Source organism: Halichoerus grypus, chromosome 9 (assembly GCF_964656455.1).
Source record: "Halichoerus grypus chromosome 9, mHalGry1.hap1.1, whole genome shotgun sequence".
NCBI classification, from domain to species: domain Eukaryota; kingdom Metazoa; phylum Chordata; class Mammalia; order Carnivora; family Phocidae; genus Halichoerus; species Halichoerus grypus.
The window spans coordinates 28,690,424-28,702,428 of record NC_135720.1 but is presented as its reverse complement, the minus strand read 5'-3'; the positions used below and the strand labels follow the sequence as shown (position 1 = coordinate 28,702,428).

Genomic DNA, 12,005 nt, shown 5'->3' with positions numbered 1-12,005 from the left:
ACCGATTGAACCACTTTTGATTACTATCTGATTATTTTATTGGTGCTATCACACAAAACTATTCCTGGTATGTATTAGTTAAGTTTTTTCCTCATTAAGTTCATATCAACAGTTTTATGGTTCAAATGCTAGTTGTTCTGTTGGATTTTATGAGCAACTGCTTGTATAACAATAACCATATATGGCTCAGTTCAAAAGTTCATTAGTTAGAAAGAAAAGTGGCACTTCAAAATGGAGTCTCTCGTGTCCAGAAATTGTATCCAATTCCACAATTGTGAACTAAGGAAAAGATGTATTTACTAAAAAGGCTGAAAGAGAACTCTAAAGTATAGAGAGGGAGTACCTGTAGAGAACAACTACTACTCCCAAGGTTGAGGGAAAAGTGAATAAGGAAGGAACTTGGAACCTCTGGTGAGGTGGCCCTGAGTGGGGAGATTCAGACACTGAGGAGTGGGCATGGTTGCCACCAGAGCACCCAGCCCTGCTGCTAAGGTAAACAAAGGCAGGACCTCTGCTGGACCCTGAAGGAAAAAGAACACCAGAACAAAAAGTACCTCCTCCTCTCCTGACCTCCTAGTGCCTCCTCAGTGCCCGCTATTGGCAGAGCCTCCATCCAGTCAGCAAGCTACACGCAAATGTTGACTGCAAGAGCCCACTACCAGTATCCCGAGGGAAGAGAGGGATGGAGGAGTTTGGAGCTGAGAGGCACTAAATTAATCACTGGTATATATCTGAGTCTATTCAATAAGTAGTGCCTTCTCTTTCTTGCTTCGCTCCTGTTCTTTGAATTATTTCAACTTTTTCTGGACCCCACCCTCTCCAACCATTCCCAGTTTAGCTCTGGCCTCTCTTTATTCTGGATTTCCTTCCTTATTTGTTAGTCATTAAAAAATAAAGCAATGAAAAGCTGATTGAGAGCTCCATGGTTGTGGGCTGGGCTTGCCAGCTAATTGACCTTTTTTTAGGGTGTTTGGGGAGCAGCCACGTCAGCCGCCCTGCTTCTCTCAACAGGGAAGTTTCTATAGAGAAGAATCTCTCATTTTTTTGCTAGAGTGGTAAATACCTGGCTGCTGGATATTCTGCTTGTTGGGATGAGGAAGTAGTCTGAGGGATAATTATAACTTTCATTCACTTTCAATAAATTCCCCCATTTAACTTCATATTCCATTCCTTGCTTCCAATTAGTGTTTTCTGAGCTTTTCTGTATTTCTGCAAGGCCAATTTTCTTAGCTTCTTTAGAAACCACTTGTATTAATTTCTTGTAGCTATTATAACAAATTTATACACACTTGGTAGCTTAAAACAAAAGGAATTTATTTCACAGTTCTGGAGGCCAGAACTCTAAAACCAAGGTGTTGGCTGGGCCACACTCACTCCAGAGGCTCTGGGGGAGAATCTGATCCTTGCCGTGTCCAGCTACTGGTGGATGTTGGCATTCCTTGGCTTGTAACCACATCATTCCAGTCTCTGCTTCTGCCTTCATAAGGCTATCTTCTCTTCTGTGTAATCTCCCTCTTACAAGCTCATTGGGTTTAGGATTTACCTAGAAAATTAAGGATGATCTCCTTATCACAAGATCCTTAATTGCATGCAAATACCCTTTTTCCAAATAGCGTAACATTTACAGGTTCTGGGGATTAGGACATGGGACATATCTTTTGGAAGACCCCATTTCAACTCACTATCTCAATCTCCTAACTGCTATTCTCTTTAAGAAATTGATGGCATTTTTTGTCTGCTGCTGGTCTACTTTCTGTCCTCTTTATTGAGTTTGTGTATATACTCATATATATTATAGGTATGTATATACATATCTATATATGTGTGTGGTGTGTGTGTTTTCTTTATAACCATTAGATACCAAAATAACTACATTTGAGTAAGTTATGTTATGTTGATGACATTTAGAAATTCACAATAAGGCCAAGGCCTTCTTTCTATTTGCACAACTGACCCCATGGAACAGTCTGGAAAGGCCAGCTGTTTTCTTCCAGGGTAGCATGGACTGAAGCCTGAAGGGGCCCCTACTGGTCATTCTCTCACCTTTGTTCCTTTCCTCTGGATTTTATTTTCTGTAGGACAGAAGTCAGCCTTAGGACTGGTTCAGTTCTGAAAGATGGAGGGGAATTTCCTATTACAAATCAGAAAAGGACTTGGATATTTCCAATGCTTAATTGCAGGGCACTTGCATCCAAGACCCTCCTGTTAAAACACAGTTTCTGTTCCACCCCAGCATGGAGCTCCCTGTCAGCTGGGCAAACCACAACATCAAGGGGTAGACACGTGGTTGGACTGGAGGATGCCTAGAACCAGTGACACTAAGTTGCAAGCATGCCATGGAGAGATTTTGCAAAGGGTGTGTGGTAAAAGATTGAATCGTTTTTTCCCAAATGAATTAGTAACAGTTCTGTTGTTTTAAACATACACAATCCTTAGGAAACTTGTTCTACTTAGAGTGGAAAATTATGCCAGGGACAAAGTCAACACAAAGAAACGAACTCCAAAGAGGAGCTGGAAAGAGAAACAGTCGAGCGCAGCTCTGGTGAGTCCAGCAGCTCTTTTCCTCGCGGTAACAGCAGTGGTCAGTCAGTCTGTCCAGTCTGTCGGGCCAATCCTACACACTGAAATGGAGGTGCATGGAATGCATCAGGCACCTGCTCTAACGCGCAAACCTTGCAGATGTCATCAAGCACCTCCACGTGACCTTTAACTGGACAGACACAAGTAAATTATGCCATAGGCTGGAAACAAAACTGCGCTGTTTCTTTTTCCCAAATGAAATCCACGCGAAAGGTCCTGTGTGATTCTAAAATGTCCAGAGTAGAAATGGAGTGATCTGAAATGTCAAAGACACCCCTATTTTGTAAAAAAAAGAAAGTACACTTCAAAATATTCCAATTCCACATGTGAACAACAAAATACTGTTTTACATAGTGTCCGGTCCCCGGGGTCCCCTTGAAGGTGGCAGGGTGGCCCCGGCCAGGGTCCTGTCAGGTCCGCTCGCTCCAGGCGTCCCGCGTCCTCGCAAGGACCCGGAAGGGCACACCTTTCCTCGGAGCTGAAAGCTGAGCGCGCGGTGGGGAGGCACTGTCTGAAGCAGGTTTCCTCGCGCGGGGCTTTGTGCTGGTGTGACTTCTGTCTTTAACTGAAGGCCCCCCGCGTTTTGTGTCTCCAGTGCTGAGGTGAAGCGGAGAGAACGCGCTGGGAGCGTGGGTGAGAGGCGGCGTCTCGTTCCCGCACCACAGAGTTGACCTCCGAGTAAGAAGAGCTCTCCCAGCGGCTCGCGTGGGACGTGGAGCTCGCTCGTGGCTGCCGGCCGCGTTCCCGCGCGCAGGGCGAGGACGCAGCTCTCGCCGCCCGCGCTCCCGACCCGCTTCTGCTCTGCTCCCGCCGCGCCGACGGGTCGCCGCCCCCGCACTTCGTGGGCAGGGACGCCGACGCCCGCGCGTCGCCAGCCGGTCAGACCGCTCGCACCGCCTCGTTCACCTGGCCGTGGCCCGCGACGCCGACTGGCACCACGTGAGTCCCGTTTTGCTGTACAGTTTTTATTGGTGGCTGGCGCCGACCTGGAGGTGCCTGTATCTGGACGGGGTGGTCTGTCCCATCTGAATGACCCGGCTAGCGGCGCCTAGTGGGGCCCCGCTAATCACAGGAATAGGTTCTCCTTTACTTTTACTTTGAGATCTCCACACAGGTCTTGAGGCCCTGGCTTAGGAGGGGCCAGCATGGCCGCCTGAGTGACCGCGGCCTGCCGGGCGACGGTGTTCGCTGGGGCCAGGCCGGCCACGCTGGGGACGGGCACCGCACGGATCCGGTGGGCGGCGTGAACCGTCTGCATGACTAGCTGCTGGGGCGTCGAGGTGGTCACAGGGGCGGCGAAGGTGTAGGTGACAGGGCTTGGTCCTGGGCAGCTGCTGCCGCTGCAGGGCTGCTAAAACGGGCCGACTAGGCAGGGCCGAGCCGGGTGCGCTCTGGGCAGCCCGGGCCTCCTGGGCCGCGGCCGGTTCGCGCTGTGAGGCACCGGGCTCTGGTTCCAGGATCGGGGAACCTTCCCCCCACCGGCTCTCAGGGGTCTGGGCGCCACAGGACTGAGCAGACCGGCTCCAGCGGGGTTGGGAGAGGCTGGGAGAGGGGTCCCAGAGGGATTCCGAAGCAAGGCACGCCCTAGACTGTCCTGTCCTAAAAGCCCACTCTATTAATTTGCTTTCAGAGGTAGGATCTATCCCCCAGAATGAACCTTTGCCTGGTTCTTCCTGGGAACGTGGTACTTCGATGCAAAAACAATTCAGAGAGACATGGTGGTCAATTGAATTCGGCCTGCCATTGTAGTATGGATCGTTTTTAATGATGTGCATATAAATTCCATTTAGAGTGAGTGGTTTATCAGGAGACACTGTAATTGCTTGTATGATTAATTATGTGTAGAAATAAGGACTTTGCATCATCCTTTAGGCTGTCTCTACCAGGAGCTTCCTTTCATTTTTTGGCTGTGAGTTGTGGGTCATTAATTAAAGTCAGACGGTATTACATGTCCCCTTTTGTACCCCAAGACCGTGCTCACCAGGGGCTGGCTGGGCCAGTTTGCAGCACTGGTGGTTCCCCCTTGGGAGGGGTGGGGGTGGACGAGGTGAGCCACCTTGTCTGGAACATCCATAGCGGAGGAGGAGACATGGGCCTGCTCCGGCCTCACCAGGTACTCGGGGACTTGGGTGCCTTCTCCTGCTCTTCTCGCTGGACAGGGCAGTGAACTCGATCTTGATATTTGTGCTTGGAACCCGAGCGTGCACACGTGTGGCAGCTGCAGTGGCGTCATGCCACGCCTCTGAAACCCAGGGTCCACCAACATGCGCTTCTTGCAGAGGCAGCGCAGGTAGAAGTCACTGCCGGCTTGGGGCCTGGGTTATAGGGACGGCTTTGTGGCAGCTCTGCCATGGCTACTGCTGCCCTGGACATGAAGATCTCAGGGCGGTGCTGCAGCATGAAGCTCCAGTGGCCAATGCTCATGTCCTCTGCGTCCTGGGACCAGTTGTGGGGAATGATCACCGAGTGCATTAGGTACTCGGACTCAAGACCTTAGATGAGCACCACAGCCCAGTCTTGCCATGGAACTGAGGGCCGCCCAAGGCTGCCAGCCCTGTCCCGGATCTTTCGGTGCTTTATTGTTCGGCTCTATAAATGACCTCATACCTTTGTAATAAATCATTTTTTTGTGTGTCCTTAAATTAAACAGAGTTGTTTTGCATACTAAAGCTCAAATTGACAAATGTAAATTCCTTGTTGCAATGCTCTTCTCGGCAACTGGGACCTGATCTTGGGATCCCAATGGTAACTATGATGAATCACCAACACCAACAGCAATGCTATCTTTTACTGGGTTTTTAGTAATTCCCCAATCTTCCTGTGACTGGGAACTGATGTAGCTAACAGATCGATCCTATGATTTGCCCCAGTGAACTGATTTTTCTGTGTGGTCAGCCCTTGTCATGATGATAGCACCCTCTAATAACCTGTTTTTTGATTGGGTTCAGCGTCAGCCCAAACTTGTGCTACCTACTTCCATTATCTGATCAAACTTTTTCTTTCATGTTTTACTGAGGTATAATTTACATATCATAAGATTCGCCCATTCTCAGTGTATAGTTTAATGATTTTTAGCAAATTTGTACATTGGGTAACCCTCATCACAATCCAGTTTTGAATGCCCAGTCTTAATGTGTATATTTTCCATGGCTCATTGATGAATCCTAATATCATGTACTGTAAAAACTATAGCAACACCAGACGTTGGGCACATAGCAGTCAATCCTGGAGATCAGCTGGTGTCTTCAAACTTAATGTAAGGGGAAGGTAGCAATGTAGTAGTTTCAGAGGCAATTACAGTGTTATTGAAAGAGCAATGCCAAGGGTCAAATAGAAAAGACACTAGAAACCCCAAATTGGATCCAAATAATAGGAATCAGCAAGGTAGACAAGGCAATTGGAAGTCGGGTATGTGGAAGAAATGCTATAGGGTCCAACCTGATGCTGCTGGGCAGATCTCACTGCTTTGAATGGATGTGACACACTTCTGCTTAATAATGCTACCTGGTGCTGATACCCCCAGATGTTTCAACCTCACTTAATATACATTTTTAACAAATGGGAATGAAAATATTAACATATATAAGATAGCCCTCGGACTAGGGTTGAAATGTTTTTATTCTTCCTCCTTCACTATCCATTTTACTGTGAACGTATCTGTGAGAAAAGTGGGTAATATGTGACTAAAATAATGGTGATACTTTATTCTAGCTCATATCACACCTTTCTTTGAAATTATTGTCTTCTACTCCATCTCAAACTTATTGATAAATGACATTATGTAGGAGTATCAAAAAATTAAGTTTGCAGATTCCTGAGACTGACTATAGAGGGCTGGTATTACTCATAAGAAGATCTAATATTGAAACCAGACAACCAGAGTGAACTTGGAAGAGAACAAAACTTTTACTTTTTTCCCTCCTCCATTGTCTTTACTATCTGTGATCATCTCTTCAAGGTGGCATAACATTGAGTGGCCAGCCTGGCTTCCTGTTGCTTTTGTAAATCCCAGCTTATCATTCTTGGGAACATTTTAAGGTCTATAAATATCTGAGTTTGGGTTTAGCTATGGCTTCCTTTGAAGAAGAATATAGATTAAGAAAGGTACAAAATATATCTTTCCCTCTTGGTAATATTTAGTTGACTTGTTATTTCTTCAGAATAATTAAAATTTGGTGCCAAGGACTACTTTCTGAAGCATCAAAGAAAAAGAAGAGCCCTGAAAAACATAGACACCAGAAATCTTTCTTTCTTTTACCTTTATTATATGGGTTACCATGGAAATGGAACGGGTTAGAACAGAGAAAACCAGAGAACATATGGTACTATTCGGGATTATAACAACTTGGTGAAGGTTTCTCTTTTAGAGACAGGATCAATTAGGACAACTGACTAACTCACATTGCATGGTGGACACTAAATGGCCAATAAAATTCCTAGGATTTTTCAAAGCAAATGGTGTTTGTATCTCACCAAAGACCCACATTGAAAATGTTACCCGAGTCTTGTTCATAGTACTTTGAAAATATCTCCACGATTCATTGATTTTTATGATTTCCCTGTTTCTGTCACCTTTCTCTAGCCCCTGCTACTTCTTGCCTGCATTCCTGTGATGGTTTCTTTACCTGCCTACCTTAGTTGTGCCTGTAAATCTATCCTGTGCATGATTGTCAGCAACTCTGCCCATGGCCACCATGCTTGAATTTTTAAATTTTCTATATCTTCCAGAATAAAGTTTAAACCCTCTAAGTTGACATATTAGGAAGACTCTCCATGATCTGATACCTATGTACCCTTCCAACATCATTTCTTACCCCTTTCCTTCCTTACACTCGATGTGTCAGCTGAGTGCAACTACTCCATTTATTCATTCATCTACTTAGCAAATATTGATTAAGGATTCAGCATTTGTCAGGCACTGTTTCTGGGTACTGGGAATATGGTAATAATACTTCAATTTTTAGAATGATTCCTGTTTGGTCTTATATGTGGGCCTATGCGTATGTTCCTCTCTTCCAGGAACTCTTTTCCTCCTTGCAAGTGTACCTTCTGCTAAGTGCACTTCTGACTTATTTCTGGTAAGCCTCTCCTTTTCTGTAGGCTGAATGAGGTGACATACCTGGTCATCTCATAATACCCTCACCCTTAATGCACTTTTCACACTACATTTTTTCCGCTTCTTTGTCTATTCCACTAGGGTATAAGCTCCTTAAGGTAGTATATCTTATACTCTTTTTAGTATCTCCAAGACTGTGCCTTGTACATTTTAGGTGTTATTTATGGGAGATCCTTTGAAAAATCTCCAAATGGGTTCTGAAATCCTAGGTACTGCCTAGTAATGATGTTTCCTTCTGATGGGGACAGATGAATCTAATGTATTTTGATCACTGTTTTTAAAGCAATTTATGCAAAGATGGCCATGCCTTTTTATGAAAGATATCAGCACAAAGGGAGAAAATAATAGCATTTGCAAATCCTTTGCTTAAAGCTTTTCTTTAGAAACCTACTTGTGTGATTTTTTTAGACATTTTTTAAAAATGTATCTATCTCTACATCTAGATTAGGAAAAAAATGATCTTTTATATACCAATTAAGACAAACAGAAATTACAGACATTGTAATGTGTTTCACCACAGATATAATTCCTGCTCTGGAGAAGATGTCAGAACATAGTCTTCACTAGTGGAGCATACCTGAATATCCTATCTACTGTGGCCCAGTCCCCTCTGTGGTCTGCTCCTGAGCAGGTTGGATTTTCCCTAAAACAGACTCTGAGATTTGTATATGGGAAATTTATTTGGGAGGGCTCTTGGCATCTATACCTGGGGTGGGGTGAAAGGAGGTGAGTGAAGAAAGCAGGATTGGGTGAAAGGAGAGATTGAACTAAAATGCTGTTATAATAAAGACCTCAACCAATGCTATAGGGAAGTCTGAAGCTGGGATGACCTTAGCACTGAGGCAAAGGGGCCTGCTCCTTTCTTTTCCTGGATGGGCCAGTTTTCTATTTCCACCCCAGTGCAACCTGATGAATAAGGGTTCTTTCTTCAGCTGAAGTCAGTTCCCAAGGAGGAATCAGATAAAAGCTGAAGGTGCCAATAGTCCCAATAGCTGGTGGAGTGAGTGCTTCAGACTTGAAGGGGTGGGTGGAGACTCTATACAGCTGAGCTGTGGACTCTATCAGCTCTTAATCACTTAGTGGGAAAATCTGATTTTGAGGTTCAGAACCATTAGGAAATAAATTTCAAACTTCCCGTATACATGGAAATGGAGCTATCCTATGGCAGGATACTTAGAGCAGATCCTGGTATTTGCTTTCAAGTTTATTTTCCCCATCTTTCTTGCTGTTAAAACTTGCTCAGTTGTTCACCTGCTGTGTAGCCATTGGCTCAGGGAAAGTCATTCAGATCCCTTGTCTCAAGGGGATAAATCTGACTACTCTTAGCCAGTCACTGTAATTTTATTCTGTTCTCTAGAGACTGTATTAAGAGGCATGTGATCTTTCTGGCCAATTTTCATTTCATCCTTTGATGAGGGGAAATCTCCTAGGGTTATTTCTCCCAAAGACTTGCTTTTAAAAAGAAACATGTTAAAAAACAGTAACATTGGGATGCCCGGGTGGCTCAGTCGGTTAAGCGTCTGCCTTCGGCTTGGGTCATGATCCCAGGGTCCTGGGCTCTAGTACTGCATCGGGCTCCTTGCTCAGAGGGGAGCCTGCTTCTCCCTCTGTCTGCCACTCCCCTGCTTGTGCCCTCTCTCTCTTTCTCTCTTTCTATCTCTGACAAATAAATAAATAAATAAAATCTTTAAAAAAAAAAACTAGTAACATTATTCCGATTCTCAATGTGGCTGGATGAAGAAGTGATGTCTATAGCTTTTGCAGCCACTCGGGCCATGAGAGGAACCAGCATAAGATGATAAGCAGGATGTTAAGATGGTAGAATGAGAAGGTGGCAGAATCTTCTCCCTAATACTTTTGTGCTACTGAATTAACCAGCCCCACAACTCCATGTATTAGGGTTCTACAAAGAAACAGAATCAGTAGGATATATATGAGATTGTACAATATATGTATTCTGTTGTGTTTTTTTTTTTTATATAAGAATTGGCTTATGCGATTATGGAGGCCAACAAGTTCCAAAATCTGCTGTCAGTAAGCTGGGGATCTAGGAGAGCTAATGGTATAGTTCCAGTTCCAGTTTGAGTCCAAAAGCCCAAGAACCAGGAGGGTTGATGGTGTAGTTTTAGCACAAAGGATGGCAAGCTGGAGACCCCAAAGAGCTGATGTTTGAATCTGAGTCTGATGGCAGGAGAAAGCTGATGGGCCAGCTCAATGGCAGTCAGGCAGGAGGAATTCCCTTATTTACTTGAAGGTCAGCCTTTCAGGTTCTATTTAGGCCTTTGATTGATTGGATGAGGCCCACCCATATTAGAGAGGGCAATCTACTTCACTTAATCTCTTGATTTAAAGGTTAAACTCATCCAAAAGCACCTTCATAGAGACACGCAGAATAATGTTTTACCAAATATCAGGCCAGTTGACACTTAAAATTAACCATCACAAGTTCACTCTTATCAACTTGTCACCTACAAGCATCTCTTTAAACCATACTTACTCTCGGGCGCCTGGGTGGCTCAGTTGTTAAGCGTCTGCCTTCAGCTCAGGTCATGATCCCAGGGTCCTGGGATCGAGTCCCACATTGGGCTCCCTGCTCGGCAGGAAGCCTGCTTCTCCCTCTCCCACTCCCCCTGCTTGTGTTCCTGCTCTTGCTATCTCTCTCTCTGTCAAATAAATAAATAAAATCTTTAAATAAATAAACAAACCATACTTACTCTCCAAATGAAGATAGTAACAAGCATAATTTCATTTAAGACAATACAACTATCCTGTATATAATTGAAAATGCACCCTTCTCTAGAAGAGGACGTAAAGTCCTTGAGTGTTGTTGACTATTCTTCTTGATATCCTGTAACCTAAATACTATGATGTAAAATGAGCAATCCTTAGGTATCATAAAGTCAATACATTTTATGTTACAGAATAGGGGAATAAGAGAAGGAATAAAATAGAGATACACATATACACACTAATACACATGCAGACATATTCTCAACAAAATAAGAAGAAAAAAACTCATGACAATTGCAGTGCTTATTTTTGCAACTTGTCATGGAGTCATAGTTTGTGTTTATAACTACCTTCTTCTACTACCCATTCTGTATTCCCTTTGTCTTTGTCAAGCACCCTAGCTGGTCATAGTTGTTTACCTGATGAGGTGACCAAAACCTTTGTTCTTGAAGGGTCTGGGCTATTAGTAGTTCTTCCTGGATTGGGTTTTTGTAGTTTTCTCTTGACCTTAATCACAAAACATGGGAATACTGAAGGATTTTTCTATTCCAGACATACTCTTCCTACCCTCCATTGTGGAATAGCAGTCTAATATCCTATTAGCAGTCAGAATCATTCATCCAAAACAGCACAGTAACTCCCTTTTTTGCCTGTTGATTCAGAGACACAAGGAGTCCAAAGTGGCCAGGTGGCAGTCTTAACTTCTAGTTCAATGGAATCATTGTGTGTCTCCTGGTGAAAGCATTCCTTCCTTTGGAACTAAGACCTCTAGGCCAGCAGACATAAAGTTGCAAGAACAGGAAGCAAAAATTTTGCTAGTGAGTCATTAAGAGTAATAGTGAATGCTGCTACTCCCATTTCCATCCCTTGATTTCTGGACCCATGAATTCTGGTTATGGAAGAAATAACATCATATATTGAACACTGATTCATAGCATACACAGCCTTCTGGAAAACCTTGTTCCAGCCCTGAAAGGTATTGGCATTGAGCTGGCGCTATAACTAAGTCCTCAAAAGGCTATTTTACTGTTCTGTCAAGTCAGTTGCTTCAGGATGGTGGGGAACATAGTAAGACCAGGGAATTCAGTGAACCCGGGCCCATTGCCACACCTCATTTACTGTGAAGTGAGTTCCTTGATCAGAAGCAATATTGTGTGGAATATCATGACAGTGCATAAGACATTCTGTAAGTCCGCAGATGGTAGTTTTGGCAGAAACATCACATTAAAGGAAGGCAAATCAATATCCAAAGTAAATGTCTATTCCAGTAAAAACAAAACTCTGCCCCTTCTATAATGGAAGGGATCCCATGCAGTCAACTTTGTACCAGATAGCTGGATGATTACTCCAGGGAATGATGTGATATCAGGGACTCAGTGTTGGTTTCTGCTGCTGACAGGTTGGGCACTCAGTTATGGCCATAGGCAGGTCAGTCTTGGTGAATGGAAGTCCAGAGCCCATGCATAACCTCTGTCCCTGTTAGTTATAGCCATTTCGTTCATGATCCCATTGGGTGATGACAGGGGCTGGCTGGAAAAAAAGCTGACAAGATCTACAGAACAGGTATCTACTTTATTAT

General features: G+C 44.2%; 1 pseudogene; it reads right to left on the bottom strand.

Moving 5' to 3' along the window:
* Nucleotides 1–3,459: 3,459 nt before the first annotated feature.
* LOC118539134 (forkhead box protein K2 pseudogene) lies at nucleotides 3,460–7,276 on the bottom strand (annotated as a pseudogene).
* Between the last annotated feature and the right edge of the window lie 4,729 nt (nucleotides 7,277–12,005).